Consider the following 17,129-nt stretch of genomic DNA (forward strand, 5'->3'; position numbering starts at 1 on the left):
ACATGGCCTTTCTTGACAGGGGTTTTAATGATACGCATTGCGTGTCATAACGCGTCGTCTATAGAGGACGCGCAAAAGTGCGTTGTCTCTCGTTATGACATGGTCTTCCTTGACGCACATTTGCGCGTCGTCTGAGCGTTTTACGACGCGCAATGAGCATCGTAAAAAGGTTGTTTTTCTAGTAGTGTTTAATCTCTGGTATTGTATTCCTTCTATTCTTGATTGTCCATAAAATATTCTTAAACCTGGACCATTTCACAGTTTAGTTCCGAATGATAAAATATTTTTGAATCAAACCTATAACACCAAAAAAGACCTAACAGCTTATGTTAGATTCAAAGCGGTTAAAGAAAAGTTTCAGATTAAGGTTCAAAAATCAAGCAAATCTCGGTATGAGGTTGTTTGTTTGCAAGAAAACTATCATTGGCATTTATATGTAGTTGTCATTAAAGGAACTAAAATGTTTGAAATTAAGATTTTTAATGAGGAGCACACTTGTTCTTCATTACGTATACACACAAATCATAGGCAAGCAACTAGTGAAGTTGTGGGAACCATAATACATAACATTATGGGTCAACGTCCTTCCACCTCCATTGGAGAATACAACTTACCACCACCGGCGACAAACGCTAGGTTTTATATGTGTTTCCCACCATATGCAAACCCATGACTGAACAACCCATGTATTTCTCTCTTGCAAAAAATGATTCCAACATCGTCACCGTGATACACACTACCATCACCACCATTTCAGTTTAAGAGCCCTAAACCACTACCACTGCCATCACTCTAAATTGGACATCCAAGATCAATCTGAACATGTTTCTTTTTCTTTCTATTAGGGTTTGTAGAGTTGTCGTCGCTACTAGGGTTTGGGAGGATAATCGAGGGTGAAAGAAAGATGAGAGTGGAAATGAGTATGTGTTTGTGTGGGCGGCAATCCCTTTTGACCCCCTTTACGTAGATATGGTTTCAACGATGGTTCTGAGAGTGCGAATGGGACAGTTGAGGTTGGAGATGGTGATGTAATGGCTGGTTAAGGGCTGGGAGAGTGGTGACGGTGGTTTGTGGAGGATGTTAGGGCTTTCCAGTGGCAAGTTAGGGATGTGAGGTTTCTGATCAAAGAGAGAGAAGCGAGAAGAGGTAGACGCGACATGGATGAGAAGAGAGGGAGAGTGGAGGCGTACCCATTTCGATAATGGTGAGTGGTGGTTCTTCAGATTGAATAAAAAATCTTGGTTGGTGTTTGCATTTAAGTGAGAGGGGGGGAGAAAGAGAGAGAGAGAGAGAGAGAGAGAGAGAGAGAGAGAAAGAGAGAGAGGATATTTTATTTTTAATTGTTGGTAATAAAAAAATGGAAAATTAAATAATAAATGCAAAATCGTCTTTACAAAAATGTTCAAACCAAATTGGACAAAACTAGCAAGAAAACGAAACTTATAGACCATTGGTGCTAGTCCAAAATTTTTTAGCCTACATGAGAGTTTTGACATACCATAGGGACCATATAGTACATAAATAAATAAAAGAAGGGATAATGACTTAAAATGATAATATATTATATTATATTATAATATATATATATATATATATATATATATATATATATATATATATATAGGGAAAAGTGAATATACCCTTAAGGGTATATAAGTTTAGGTACCCAAACTCACTATATTACGTCGTTTTGTATTATATAATACATTCTAATTGTCTAATGTTCTTATAATTTAACTTCTAACTTGATTTACTTTCATGATTTTTATAAATTACACATTTATCTTCCTCTTACATATTTTTCATTTTCAACTACAATATATATAGATTAGTAGGTGTTCGGTAAAAAAATATGATGTAGGAGAAAGATAATAGTGAAAATTGGAAAATCTTGAAAGTAAATCAAGTTAGGGGTTGAAGTTTAAAAACATTATAATGAATATATCAAACAAAATGACGTATTATAACGTGTTTGGGTACCTAAGCTTATATACCCTTAAGGTTATATTCACTTTTCCCATATATATATATATATATATATATATATATATATATATATATATATATATATATATATATATATATATATATATATATATATATATATATATCTTTACTATTATATAAAGCATATTGGGTGTTTCTTGAATTTTAAGAGGTACAATACATAATACATTATATACAACCATGTTATGCTTATATGGTTATTGGTTTATTCATAGAATTTATAACGTTTTTTAGAAAGAGAGGAGAATTTATAATGTTTCCATTTAATTAACTTAAAAACACCGAACGTACACATTTCCCTTTCTTTAAATCCAATACCCATAAACCCTAATCGGAGAGTGCTGTGACTTCCCTCATCCCCATTTCTCCCACGACCGCCGTCTCCACCATCACTCTTCCCCTCGCACCAATTTTCCGACAACGAACCTCCACCAAAATCGTGAACGGCCACCAACCTTGTTATTGGAGAGAGTTATTGAGCATAGATTTAGGTTTTTGATTTGGGGGAAAGGGACTGTGGGGCTCAACGTTATCTGAACATGTTCATCCAGATTTGAGAGTATTTTTTTCCCATTTATTGATTTCTCATATTAGATTCTGATTTTGATTTCTATCAATTTTTGAAGTTCAAGCCTATTGATTTCTTACATCTCAATTCTGCCCCCGCCACCATTACCAACCGTTTGTTCTTCAGATTGATCAGGTAAGCATGTCATTCTCCTCACTATAATTGGATCATCGATTTTATGATTATGGCTTCGGGATTTATTGGTGCTTTTTGCTGTTTTCAACAAGCTTTAGATGCTGGAAGTGTTGATGAATGGCTGACCTACACAAATTAGCCTTGATGAGCAGAATGTCGAGAAAGTGTTTTCCATTGCCACTTCCTCACTCTACACTTTCGACTTTAGTGAATTAGGTTAATAATACACACACACACACATTTCTAGCTATGTTGATTTTGTATCTTCTTCCATTTTAGGTCAGTTTAATATTTGGTAGAAGATGTTCGGTTAAAACGATGCATGTTTAGTTTGGATTTCAATGACAATACTTTCAATGGAACTGACATAAAGCCTTTTGGTTTTTAAACTTTTACTAACCTATCATGGAAATATGCTCTAATTGTGTTGCAATAATTTCATGTTATCACTTCTTTCTAAGCTTATGCTCCTAATTTGTGTTATCTAAACCGAAATTGGTGTCACAAAATTTGTGTCATCTAAACCGAAATTGGTGTCGCAAAAGGTCAATAAGCTTTAAAGTTAATGGAAAGCTTTGTATTCATCGTGCTCTGTAATTTTATTGTTGAAGTTTTCCTAATGATTTCTTCGGAGCAAGACGACGATGTTGACAGTGAATGAAAGGGAGGGAGGATCAAAGAGCAACAACATAACAAAACTTGACTAGACTCCACAGTTGATCCTTTTTTCTTGTTGGTTGCTAATATCATCGTTTTTATTGTAGGTGATATCTCCTTTTTTATTTCTCAGTCACGGTCTCACTTATGAAAACCCTAAATCTTGGAACATTTAATTTCCTTTACTTCACTATATACAAATCTCTTTAGTTTGATTGCTTAAGTTTGATGTTGAATAGGATCTGGAAGTCGACGAAAATATCCACCTGTGGTTGAGGATTTTTGTCAGATAATGCTTTAGTTTGATTGCTTCCTTATCGCTTCTCATGAATACAATTACTCCATCACCGGTAATTTTGATTTCTTCCTTTAAATTTAATTGTTCAAAGACTGTTTTTCTAATGGTCATAGTTTTTGCTGATAAATCTACTCTTGAAGTAATGGTCAAGTTTGTGTTGATACATCTCTCATCTTGCTACTACCTAATCCCCTCACTTGTAACTTAAGGTATTTGTTCTATGTTGTGTTTGTTTTTATTTTTCTAGATCATAGATAAACTTCATGTTTTTTCTTGATTAGGGCAAATTTATTGGTAACCTTCCGGATAACATAAGTTTTACTTACCTAACTTTTTATTTGCTTACATAGACAAAAATAACATAAGTTTACCGATCTTTTTCTTTTTTGAATATTCTTACTTACCAAAATTTCCATGTAAACTCGCATTAAAATATAAATTATGTACTAATTTATTTGATTGCAACTTGAAAAGTTTAACTCTTAAGGCTTTGGCAACGTTTTAGTTACTCCAGGGGTATATTTGTCAACTTTTGCCGACAAGTTATTTTCCTATAGTTTTGTTGATCTTTAAAAACCACAAGATAAACTAAATGGAAAGCTTGTGGAGTAGTTATTCAGTGATTGAATATGAGCCTTAAAATGTGAGGTTATGGTTGGTTTTTAATTTTTGTGCTGGTCAAAAGACAAACGTCGAATAGGAAACCAATAGACTTCCTCAGCAAGGTTTTGAAAACTGGACAGGAGACCGAACCGGTCGTCTTACTGGTTCGATGGTTCAAGTGGTCCAACCGGTCGGACCGGTCTTAAAAACCGGAAAACCCGGATGATGTCATAATTATATTTAATTATATAAAAAATACAAAAAATGAAAAAAAAAATATTTTTTTTAAAATTTCCGGTTTTACTGGTTCAACCGGACCGGTTTTCACCGGTTCACAAGAATACCGGTTTTTTGGCCTTTAAGAACCGGATCCGGGACCGGTTCCCGGTTGAACCGGTCGAATCGGCCGGTCCGGTCCGGTTTTCAAAACATGGTTCCTCAATTAAGCATATGCTTGTATTTGGTTCATTGGTTGAATCATGTTTCTCCTCTTTTGATTTTGTTTTATAAAGTACTACCTTAATTTGTATTACACATTCAAATATATTTTATGTAACGCCCCATTCCTGGTACGTTGCTTCTGTGGCATTTATTAGAAGTTTTTGAGAGGGACTCGGCGAGTCTATGGCCCGACTCGTAGAGTGGGGACGAGATTTCGAGCACGTGGTAGTCGACGACTCGGCGAGTCCATATTCGGGACTCGGCGAGTCTGCCTGCTAGGTAGAAACCCTAAATCCCCGGGTTTGCACCCTATTTAAACCACCTTATGAGCCCCCAAACTCGTCCCCTTCACCCTCAGAGCATCATTTAGCAAACCCTAATCGTTTCCTTGGTTATTTGTGCATTTCTTGTGTGAATCTTGAAGTTTTGAAGAGAATAAGGAGGCAAGATCCAAAGGAGAGGAAGAAGATCCAAGGTCTTGCTCCCATTTCAGAATTCTTTGAGGTATTAGCCGAATTCCTTCTGTTTCTATGATTGATTCTCTTTAGCAAGCATATGTCGCCTCTTTTAGCCATTTCTTAGCTTGTTCTTGGTAGAGGGGTCACATTAGATTGATTAGCCTTCGGATCTAGCCATGTTTCAGTTCCAAAATCGTAGATCTATCACCTTTATGGAGCCATTTTGCATGATAACCCTAGATTTACTCTTCTAAGTGCCTTTTTAGCCTTTATCTCCTTTTTCATGTGGATGTACACGTAAAGTTGGAAACTTTACGTGGTAAATCAGCCTTAGGAACTTAGATATATAATTTGTATGCGGTGGTGTTGAGCAGAATCGAGTTTCTAGGATCTGCATGCATGTGACTCGGCGAGTCGTTCTTCGGACTCGGCGAGTCCGGTCGCGAGTCCCCGATCTTTACCCCCTTTGAGTGATTCCGAGTGGAGGTCAGTGAGTTGTAGGATGGACTCAGTGAGTCGGAGGGTGGACTCAGTAATGGTGGGACTCGACGAGTTGTTCATACAAATCGGCGAGTCCAAGGCAATCTTCTTAGATTGAAGAACAACTCGTCGAGTTGTTCATATGACTCGGCGAGTCGGATGAAGATTGTCTGAGTTCTTGGATCGAGAGGGTACTCGTCGAGTCGATGCCATACTCGACGAGTAGCCACGAGTAGGGTTGAGAAGTGAGACTAGAGACTCGGCGAGTTGGCGGCCCAACTCGGCGAGTCAGGTCAACTGTGGGTTGACTTTGACCGAGAGAGTTGACTTTGACCAAGGGTAAAAGAGTCATTTTACCCCAGTGCAGTGTTTAGCATTTGATTGAGTGTGTTTATGGACTTGTAGCCGGGGAGATACCGGAGCAGCAGCAGTTAGCTTCCAAAGCCATTCACACAGCAGCCAGTTCACGAGGTGAGTTTCCTTTCAGTAGAAACGGGTCTAAGGCCACAATGCCGGCCCGTTCAGTTAGCCGTAGTTTCTGGACTTCGGTCTAATGCAGTAGCTAGTATGTTTGACGCCTCCATGGCTCAGACAGGATTTATGTGTTTATGCTAGTTGATATGTTTATGCTATGTTCAGTCAGCTTCGGACTTCGGTCCGATGTAGGGGATAGAGGTCCCAGTCAGCTTCGGACTTCGGTCCGATGTAGGGGACGGAAGTCCTAGTCAGCTTCGGACTTCGGTCCAATGTAGGGGACAGAGATCCCAGTCAGCTTCAGACTTCGGTCTGATGTAGGGGACGAAGGTCCCAGTCAGCTTCGGACTTCGGTCCGATGTAGGGGACAGAGGTCCCAGTCAGCTTCGGACTTCGGTCCGATGTAGGGGCAATGCCCCAGTTAGCCCGGACTTCGGTCCGATGCAGTGGGCAAGGCCCAGTATGTGCTTATATGTTATTATGTGGTATGTGGTAGTTTGGGGGAGCTCACTAAGCTTCGTGCTTACAGTTTCAGTTTTGGTTTCAGGTACTTCCGCAAGCAAAGGGAAGAGTTCGGGATGATGGCATCGCACACACCACAGCTTCAGTTTTGTCCTGGGAGTTGGTTTTGTTTTCTCGATATGTTGGATACAGTTATGATACAGTTTTTCCCTCAGTATTTTATTATGGTTTTTGATACACGCAGCATATGGTTTTATTATGTGATACTCAGTCTCGTGGGTTTTTGTTACAATAAAAATCGAAATTTTTGGGTGGTATTTTTGGGTTGTTTCAAGTTGGTATCAGAGCCCTGGTTTGAGGGATTCGGATACACCTCCGAGTGCATCTGAACTCAAACTAAGGGAAAGATAAAAAGATTTTCAAAAAGAAAAATGTTTTCGAATGAGATTTTGAAAAGCACTTAGAAAGAAAAGAATTTTTTTAACAAGATAAGGGTGTGGTGCATGCGATCAGCCGAGCTCAAGTAAGTACTCACAAATTACCAATACAAGTTTTATTATTATGATTAATTGTTCCAGTTTCAGTAGAACAGCATGCTAGTATATGACTAAGGATCTAGGAGGATGCCTTATGTGCCTGCTATATGTGTTACAACTTTATGAGAATTGCATGCTAGTATTGAGTAGACAGCAGTAGGATAGCCTGTTTAGGTTATGCCTGGTAGCGCGAGCTTAGCATTGTATGCTAGTGTAGTTTCTCGTTATGAGAATAGTTTTGTCTGAGTATGTTTCCTTTATCCGAATGCTGCTTGCTTTGTGCTTTGTGGGACTCTGAGTGGTGGGAGTTAGCCATTAGGTGAATACGTCACATCACATGTGAGCAGGGTTGAATAATCTCAGAGTGCTGGATTTGGCCCTATTGCGCAGCTCTTGTCTGAGTCCAACCGTTGTAGGGACGAGTCTTTTACTTGAAGGATTATCCGAGCCTCATTGCATGTGATGGTATTCAGGTGGTGGCTAATTAGCATTACAAGGAGGCCTTCAGCAGCTGAGGACTGGTTTGAGTGGAGTCGGAGATTTCCCTAGGGCAAGCCTAGGATGAGAGTAGCAGAGATCAGTAGTAGTAGAAGTGACTTGGTGGAGTCAAGGCAGTTCTTGAGGAAAGTACGGATAGATGTGGAAGGTAGTATGGGCCCGTACTACTGAAAGCAGAGGATCCGTACTCGAATCAAGGAAGGCCGAGACAAGACCAGGAAGCTAGTAGTAGTATCAATGATCCCTTGAGATATTTCAGTTTTCTGATGTTGCTATGATGTGTTTCAGAATGGTGGTTTTGCGTCCGAGGACAGCAGCCGGCAGTGGAGGTGCCGGGGAGGGATCAGGATCAGGCTCGGGGGACGAGCGCATGGATGAGCAGACCAGAGAGTTCCTTTCTTCAGAGATTACTCGTATCATTTTAGAGCAGACTCCTATGATCTTCGGTTCGATCAAGGAGGGTATCCTAGAGCTGATGGATGAGAGATTGGGCACCTTCCGTGCCGAGATGGCGGCCATGATGGGGTCGCGTACACTTACATTCAGGGAGTTCAGGGCATGTGGAGCTCCAGACTATCACGGGGCGCGGGACCCCATAGCGAGTACTAGATGGTTGGCGGATGTGGCCAACGCGTTCCGCACTAGCAGGTGTCCCGAGGGGGACAAGGTCAGATTGGCGTCCTGTCTTCTGAAGGACAGGGCACGGGATTGGTGGGAGGAGGTCGGACATACCATTGGAGATGATGCAGCGTTGGATGCCATGACCTGGGCTGATTTCTCTACCAGGTTCAGGGCGGAGTTTGCACCAGTTATTGAGGTGCAACAGTTAGCCAGAGAGTTTCAGGACCTCACCCAGACTACAGAGACCATGGCGGAGATCACCGCCAAGTTCAGGGAGAGGGCTCTTCTTGTTCCTCAGTATGCAACCGATGAGGAGATGAAGAAGGCCCGCTATCATGAGATGTTGTGGAGCGATATTCGCCAGTTTGTGATCCGGTCCAGCTGTAAAACGTTGGACGACATGATTGCTAGGGCTCGAGAGAGGGAGATTGATCTCGAGATGGAGAAGAAGAGGAAACTGGAGGCGGTTTCTGGTTCAGGAGGTTCGGGCAAAAAGCCCAAGGTTTCAGATCACAGATCCAGGTTTCAGCCGAGCCACAGTCGATGTGGCAGGTGTGGGAAGATGCACGATGGGGTGTGCAAGGTAGGGAGTTCCGGCTGCTTCAAGTGCGGTCGGACTGGGCATTTGAGCAGGGATTGTACGGCCCTGCTACTGCCGTTGCAACATCAGATCTGATTTGCTTTCAGTGTAATCAGAGGGGACATAAAAAGTCCCAGTGTCCGAGTTTAGCTGCAGTAGGGAAGGTGGCTGCACCTGCCCCTGCTACTTTGAGGATTACAGATGGCCGGCAGGGCCGAGCCGAGGCGCCAGTGGCGAAGAGTAGGGCGTTTCAGATGACAACAGAGGATGCGCGAGCTACTCCTGATGTGGTGACGGGTATGTATCTTCCCTTCATCTTTATATTATTATTGATTGATTATTGCTTATGATTGTATGTTTTATATAGGGTCGTTCTCTGTGAACGGCATTTCAGCTATGGTATTATTCGATTCGGGGGCTACCCGATCATTTGTATCGCTTGCGCTTAGCAAGAGATTTAGCAGAGCTCCAGGGGAGCTGGATTGTCCACTAGAGGTTGAGATAGCAGATGACAGGACCGTGAGGGTCGCCAGAATGCATAGAGGGTGTTCTCTTCAGTTGTTTGACGAGCAGTTTTCGGTGGAACTGGTTCCTATTCCCCTGCGAGGGAATAAGGTTATTATAGGCATGGATTGGCTAAGCCCCAATGGGGCGGTGATTGATTGTGAGCTTCAGCTAGTGAGGGTTCGCACTCCCAGTGGTGGAGAGTTAGTGATTCAGGGCGAGAGGCCACAGCGCGGACCGACCTTTTGTTCCGCCGCAAGGGCGAGGCGCTATTTTCAACAGGGTTGCGCTGGCTATGTAGCTTATGTCTTGGATGCCCGAGATAAGGCAAGACGACAGTTGATGATGTTCCGATAGTGCGAGACTTTCCGGATGTATTTCCCGAGGATTTACCAGGAATACCTCCTGAGAGGTATGTTGAGTTTGGGATCGACTTGATTCCTGGTGCGGCTCCAATAGCCAAGGCACCGTATCGCCTAGCTCCCCCTGAGATGCAGGAGTTGTCTACGCAGCTGCAGGAGCTGCTAGACAAGGGTTTCATTCGGCCAAGCAGTTCGCCTTGGGGAGCGCCGATCCTGTTTGTGAGGAAGAAGGATGGGTCGCATCGTATGTGTATAGATTACCGGGAGTTGAATAAGGTAACGGTGAAGAACCGTTACCCACTTCCGAGGATAGATGATTTGTTTGACCAGCTTCAGGGAGCGTCTTGGTTCTCCAAGATCGATCTACGCTCCGGGTATCATCAGATGCGGGTTAGGGATGAGGATGTGCAGAAGACTGCTTTCAGGACCAGGTATGGTCATTATGAGTTTGTGGTGATGCCATTTGGGCTCACCAATGCCCCAGTCGCGTTCATGGATCTCATGAATCGCGTGTGCAGGCCGATGCTGGATCGGTCAGTGATAGTATTCATAGATGATATCTTGGTATATTCCAAGACGCAGGAGCAGCACGAGGAGCACCTGAGGGAGGTGCTGGAAGTTTTGAGGAGGGAGAGAATTTTCGCAAAGTTCTCCAAGTGTGAGTTCTGGTTGCGCGAGGTGCAGTTCCTTGATCACCTCGTCAACCAGAAGGGTATTTTGGTGGATCCGGCCAAGATAGAGGCCGTGATGCAGTGGGAGGTCCCGAAGTCTCCATCTGAGATTCGGAGCTTCCTAGGGTTGGTAGGGTATTACCGGAGGTTCATTCAGGATTTCTCCAAGATAGCAGTGCTGCTCACCCGACTGACCAAGAAGTCGGTGGTATTTCGTTGGGGGCCTGAGCAGCAGGCAACGTTCGAGACCCTCAGGCAGAGATTGTGTGAGGCTCCGATCCTTACCTTGCCAGAGGGAGTAGAGGACTTCGTAGTCTACTGTGATGCCTCAATCACAGGTATGGGAGCAGTGTTGATGCAGCGAGGCCATGTGATAGCTTACGCCTCGAGGCAGTTGAAGCCTCACGAGGCTAACTATCCTACCCATGATTTAGAGCTGGGGGCGGTTGTGTTTGCCCTCAAGATTTGGAGGCATTATCTTTATGGGGTCCGTTGTACTATCTACACGGATCACAAGAGTTTGAGATACCTTATGGATCAGCCGAGTCTAAACATGAGGCAGAGGAGGTGGTTGGATGTGCTGAAGGATTATGATTGTGAGATCCTTTACCATCCAGGGAAGGCCAACGTGGTGGCCGACGCCCTAAGCCGCAAAGTGTCGGCAGCACCTATCAGAGATTTGTGTTTGAGGATGACAGTGATTACTCCGTTGTTGGAGCGGATCAAGGAGGCTCAGGGTGAGGGCCTCAAGGAGGAGAGGCAAAAGTGTGAAAGGATAGTGGGTCAGGTAACTTCGTTTGATTATGATAGTTGGGGATTGCTGACACTTCATGGGAGAGTGTGGGTACCGTACTGGGGAGGAGTACGGCAGGTGTTGATGGACGAGGCTCATAAATCTCGATTTTCTATCCATCCAGGGGCAACGAAGATGTATAGAGATCTTCGACCCGATTATTGGTGGCCCTGCATGAAGCGGGATGTCGCTTGGTATGTTGAGAGATGCCTGACCTGCAGGAAGGTCAAGGCAGAGCACCAGAGGCCTCACGACAAGATGCAGCCGTTAGACATTCCCGTGTGGAAATGGGAGGACATCACCATGGATTTTATCACCAAGCTTCCCAAGACCGCACGAGGAGTAGATTCGATATGGGTAGTAGTGGATCGGTTGGCGAAGAGTGCTCATTTTATCCCGATTCAGGAGAGTATATCGGCAGAAAAGTTAGCCGATATCTATGTGCGTGAGATCGTGGCACGTCATGGAGTGCCGGTATCGGTGGTGTCAGACCGAGATGTCCGTTTTACATCCAGATTCTGGAAGCGGTTTCACGACGAGATGGGTACTCGTCTCCATTTCAGCACCGCTTTCCACCCTCAGACGGACGGGCAGAGCGAGAGGACGATTCAGACTCTCGAGGACATGCTCAGGGCATGTGTTCTTGACTTCGGTGGCAGTTGGGATACGTATCTTCCGTTAGCGGAATTTTCGTATAACAACAGTTATCATGCGAGCATTGATCGACCTCCCTTTGAGATGCTTTACGGGAGGAAGTGTAGGACCCCGATTTGTTGGGGCGAGGTCGGTCAGCGAGTCGTTGGGAGCACAGAGGTGGTGCTTAAGACGACCGAGTTGATTCAGCAGGTCCGTAGTAGACTGCAGACTGCGCAGAGTCGGCAGAAGAGCTACGCCGACAGGAGGCGTTCAGACTTGGAGTTTCGGGTGGGCGATATGGTCCTTCTGAAGGTCTCACCCTAGAAGGGTGTCATCAGGTTTCGGAAGAGGGGCAAGTTGGCCCCCAGGTTCATTGGTCCTTTCAGGGTTTTGGCCCGAGTGGGTCGGGTTGCTTATCGGTTGGATCTTCCTATAGAGCTTAGCCAGATCCACAACACTTTCCATGTGTCTCAGTTGAGGAAGTGTTTGGTGGATGAGTCAGCAGTTGTTCCCTTAGAGGATATTCAGGTTGATAGCAGCCTGAATTATATTGAGAGGCCGGTCGCGATTCTGGACCGGAAGACAAAGACCTTGAGGAACAAGGCAATTCAGTTAGTGAAGGTGCTGTGGCAGCACCGGAAGGGGTCTGAGTGGACGTGGGAGGCTGAGGAAGAAATGAGAGAGCATTACCCGGAGTTATTTGCAGATTCAGCCGCAGCAGACTTCGAGGACGAAGTCTGAGACAAGTGGGGGAGAATTGTAACGCCCCATTCCTGGTACGTTGCTTCTGTGGCATTTATTAGAAGTTTTTGAGAGGGACTCGGCGAGTCTATGGCCCGACTCGTCGAGTGGGGAAGATATTTCGAGCACGTGGTAGTCGGCGACTCGGCGAGTCCATATTCGGGACTCGGCGAGTCTGCCTGCCAGGTAGAAACCCTAAATCCCCGGGTTTGCACCCTATTTAAACCACCTTATGAGCCCCCAAACTCGTCCCCTTCACCCTCAGAGCATCATTTAGCAAACCCTAATCGTTTCCTTGGTTATTTGTGCATTTCTTGTGTGAATCTTGAAGTTTTGAAGAGAAGAAGGAGGCTAGATCCAAAGGAGAGGAAGAAGATCCAAGGTCTTGCTCCCATTTCAGAGTTCTTTGAGGTATTAGCCGAATTCCTTCTGTTTCTATGATTGATTTCTCTTTAGCAAGCATATTTAGCCTCTTTTAGCCATTTCTTAGCTTGTTCTTGGTAGAGGGATCACATTAGATTGATTAGCCTTCGGATCTAGCCATGTTTCAGTTCCAAAATCGTAGATCTATCACCTTTATGGAGCCATTTTGCATGATAACCCTAGATCTACTCTTCTAAGTGCCTTTTTAGCCTTTATCTCCTTTTTCATGTGGATGTACACGTAAAGTTGGAAACTTTACGTGGTAAATCAGCCTTAGGAACTTAGATCTATAATTTGTATGCGGTGGTGTTGAGCAGAATCAAGTTTCTAGGATCTGCATGCATGTGACTCGGCGAGTCGTTCTTCGGACTCGGCGAGTCCGGTCGCGAGTCCCCGATCTTTACCCCCTTTGAGTGATTCCGAGTGGAGGTCAGTGAGCTGTAGGATGGACTCAGTGAGTCGGAGGGTGGACTCAGTAATGGTGGGACTCAACGAGTTGTTCATACAACTCGGCGAGTCCAAGGCAATCTTCTTAGATCGAAGAACAACTCGTCGAGTTGTTCATATGACTCGGCGAGTCGGATGAAGATTGTCTGAGTTCTTGGATCGAGAGGGTACTCGTCGAGTCGATGCCATACTCGACGAGTAGCCACGAGTAGGGTTGAGAAGTGAGACTAGAGACTCGGCGAGTTGGCGGCCCAACTCGGCGAGTCAGGTCAACTATGGGTTGACTTTGACCGAGAGAGTTGACTTTGACCAAGGGTAAAAGAGTCATTTTACCCCAGTGCAGTGTTTAGCATTTGATTGAGTGTGTTTATGGACTTGTAGCCGGGGAGATACCGGAGCAGCAGCAGTTAGCTTCCAGAGCCATTCACACAGCAGCCAGTTCATGAGGTGAGTTTCCTTTCAGTAGGAACGGGTCTAAGGCCACAATGCTCGCCCGTTCAGTTAGCCGTAGTTTCTGGACTTCGGTCTAATGCAGTAGCTAGTATGTTTGACGCCTCCGTGGCTCAGACAGGATTTATGTGTTTATGCTAGTTGATATGTTTATGCTATGTTCAGTCAGCTTCGGACTTCGGTCCGATGTAGGGGATAGAGGTCCCAGTCAGCTTCGGACTTCGGTCCGATGTAGGGGACGGAAGTCCTAGTCAGCTTCGGACTTCGGTCCGATGTAGGGGACGGAGATCCCAGTCAGCTTCAGACTTCGGTCTGATGTAGGGGACGAAGGTCCCAGTCAGCTTCGGACTTTGGTCCGATGTTGGGGACAGAGGTCCCAGTCAGCTTCGGACTTCGGTCCGATGTAGGGGGCAAGGCCCCAGTTAGCCCGGACTTCGGTCCGATGTAGTGGGCAAGGCCCAGTATGTGCTTATATGTTATTATGTGGTATGTGGTAGTTTGGGGGAGCTCACTAAGCTTCGTGCTTACAGTTTCAGTTTTGGTTTCAGGTACTTCCGCAAGCAAAGGGAAGAGCTCGGGATGATGACATCACACACACCACAGCTTCAGTTTTGTCCTGGGAGTTGATTTAGTTTTCTGGATATGTTGGATACAGTTGTGATACAGTTTTTCCCTCAGTATTTTATTATGGTTTTTGATACACGTAGCATATGGTTTTATTATGTGATACTCAGTCTCGTGGGTTTTGTTACAATAAAAATCGAAATTTTTGGGTGGTATTTTTGGGTTGTTTCATTTTATTAACAATATCTTGACCATGTTTATATATTTACTCTTTTACATGGTTATTAAAAAATATGAAAAGTCTTGGCAAGTTAACATAACCTCTTTTGACTTATTTTACAATTTTAATGTTTTTTATTTTCTAATAATAAAAAAAATATGAAAAAAAATTGGATTAAACTAAAGTAAAATATAAACCAGGTTTTAAAACTATAAATATTAGAGAATTTAAAATATATAATAAAAAATAGTACAAGTACTATGCTATTTTCCATATTTTTAAAGGAATATGATACAATGCTATTTAATTAAACTAGGGAATGCTATTTAATTAAACTAGGGGTGACAAATCATATAAATTAACTTAGCTAAGAGGTAAGGATTAAATGTTATTTTAGTTCAAAATTTAAATTGACATATTGTACTGGTCATATATTTCCACCATTGAAGAAAACCCTAAATATACAAAAACACACTTGAGCCATCGTTCACCTTGATTTCTCTAAAAAAAATCTACCTGTCACAACTATGTTTGTTCATAATATTACATGTTTCACGGTAAATGATAGATATCGATATAAATATATGCGGAGACCATTTTTTTTTAAATCTTTAAGAACCTTTATTGAGAAATAGAAGACTTCAACATATTGTTTACAAATCAAGAAAAGTGAAGACTGTGCTTCTCAAGAAAGTAAAGACCAAATCAAGAAAACAAAGACGGTAAATGATAGTTATCGATGTAAATATATGTAGAGACCAAAAATGTTTATCTAAAAGAACTTTTGTGGAGAGATAGAAGATTCCAACATATATAGAAAGTGGAGACATAAGGAACTGGAACCCAAGATTATCTATCCAAAAAAAAACTTTTGTTCGGAGATGAGCGACTTTAACATATATAAAGACATAAAAGGACTATGTTGTACCAATGTGTGATACACTAACACTCCCTCAGAGACGGGGGCTTGATAATGTCAGACAAAAATGTGTTAAGCTATTAATCTTTATACCTAAAACATTAAACCTAAAAGCCCAAACTTCAAATCCTAAACATTGAACTTTAAAATAAACTATTGGACGAAAGAGATTACAAACTTGTATATACGTTATAGATACGTTTTAAAAATAAATGATATTTACTAATACATTGTGTTTGCTTAGGAATATAATATGTTTTCAAATGAAACTAATCGCCCAAAACAACAAAAGTATTATTCTTTTTTTTTTTAACCAAAAACTACAATCTACTTTTAATGTTTTATATATGATCAAATAAGTTAAGTTTTACATTTTAAAACAAGACATTTAATGTTTTAATTTATATATATGAAAACATTTTAAATGTGAGTCTTTTATTAACAATATTTTTTCATTCACTATATCTATACTATATTATAAAAGAAAATCTTATTTTTACTAAAAATAGATTGAATATAATAATATTATTTTTTTAAGATATCAAAACCATTAAGCAAATAGTACAACAAATCATCAATATAATAATAATATAATCTAAGTCATCCAAATAATAATGCATTATGTACAAATATCTTATGTTTAATAAACTATACTCTCAAACCTAAATGTTTCAATTTTCCGTCTCATGTTTGGGTGTTAGGAAGCTCGTCAATTTGGATTGATGTTTACTAATTGACGAATAAGGGTTTTGTTTGGATTTAGATAGTTGTAAAGGACAGATGATGCTTAATGCAAGAACAAGCGTTTCATCTAAATTAATTAACAGTGGCCTAAATCAAATCCAATAAGAACCAATATATTTCTTATAAGTCACATTTTCATCTTAAAATGGTAATTTTTGGTTATAATTGACAACATCTTATCTCATTTTTGAGAATTAGCTTTTACCCATGTATTTTAATTGGCAAATTAGCTTTACCATCGTATTGTAATCGGTTAGGTAGCAAGTATTCTTCGTCCACGGCTGTGTCTTATGGTTATTACAAATTAATAATCATTATTGTAAAAAGAGTTAGGATAAATCCCTTTTTGATGACCACTTTCCCTAAAGGGAGATGATTTGTACACAATAATTTTTCTTCATACACAACAATTGATGCTTTAAAATGTTGTATTGTACAACTCTATAATGCATAAATTGTTGTGTATGACAAACTTTTTTTGAAAGGTACTAATCGGCGAAAAGAAATGATTTTGTGTTCCTTGAAATAAAACATGTTTTCGAATAGAACTAATCACCGAAAGAAAACAAGTGTCGAATGAAACTATTCGTCACCGCCGCTTTGCGCGAGTACACGGCTAGTATATATATATATATATATATATATATATATATATATATATATATATATATATATATATATATGGTCACTAAGTTTTTTTTCGTCCATATTTATCCTTTCAACTTGTTAAACCGTATACATTCAGTCCTTATGATCGGCTACTCCAAGTAAGCCGGTAAAAATGACTTAAAAAGGTAATATATTTCTCATTTTGTACTCATTTAGACATTAATATTT

The sequence above is a fragment of the Lactuca sativa genome, chromosome 8 (assembly GCF_002870075.4).
Source record: "Lactuca sativa cultivar Salinas chromosome 8, Lsat_Salinas_v11, whole genome shotgun sequence".
NCBI lineage: Eukaryota > Viridiplantae > Streptophyta > Magnoliopsida > Asterales > Asteraceae > Lactuca > Lactuca sativa.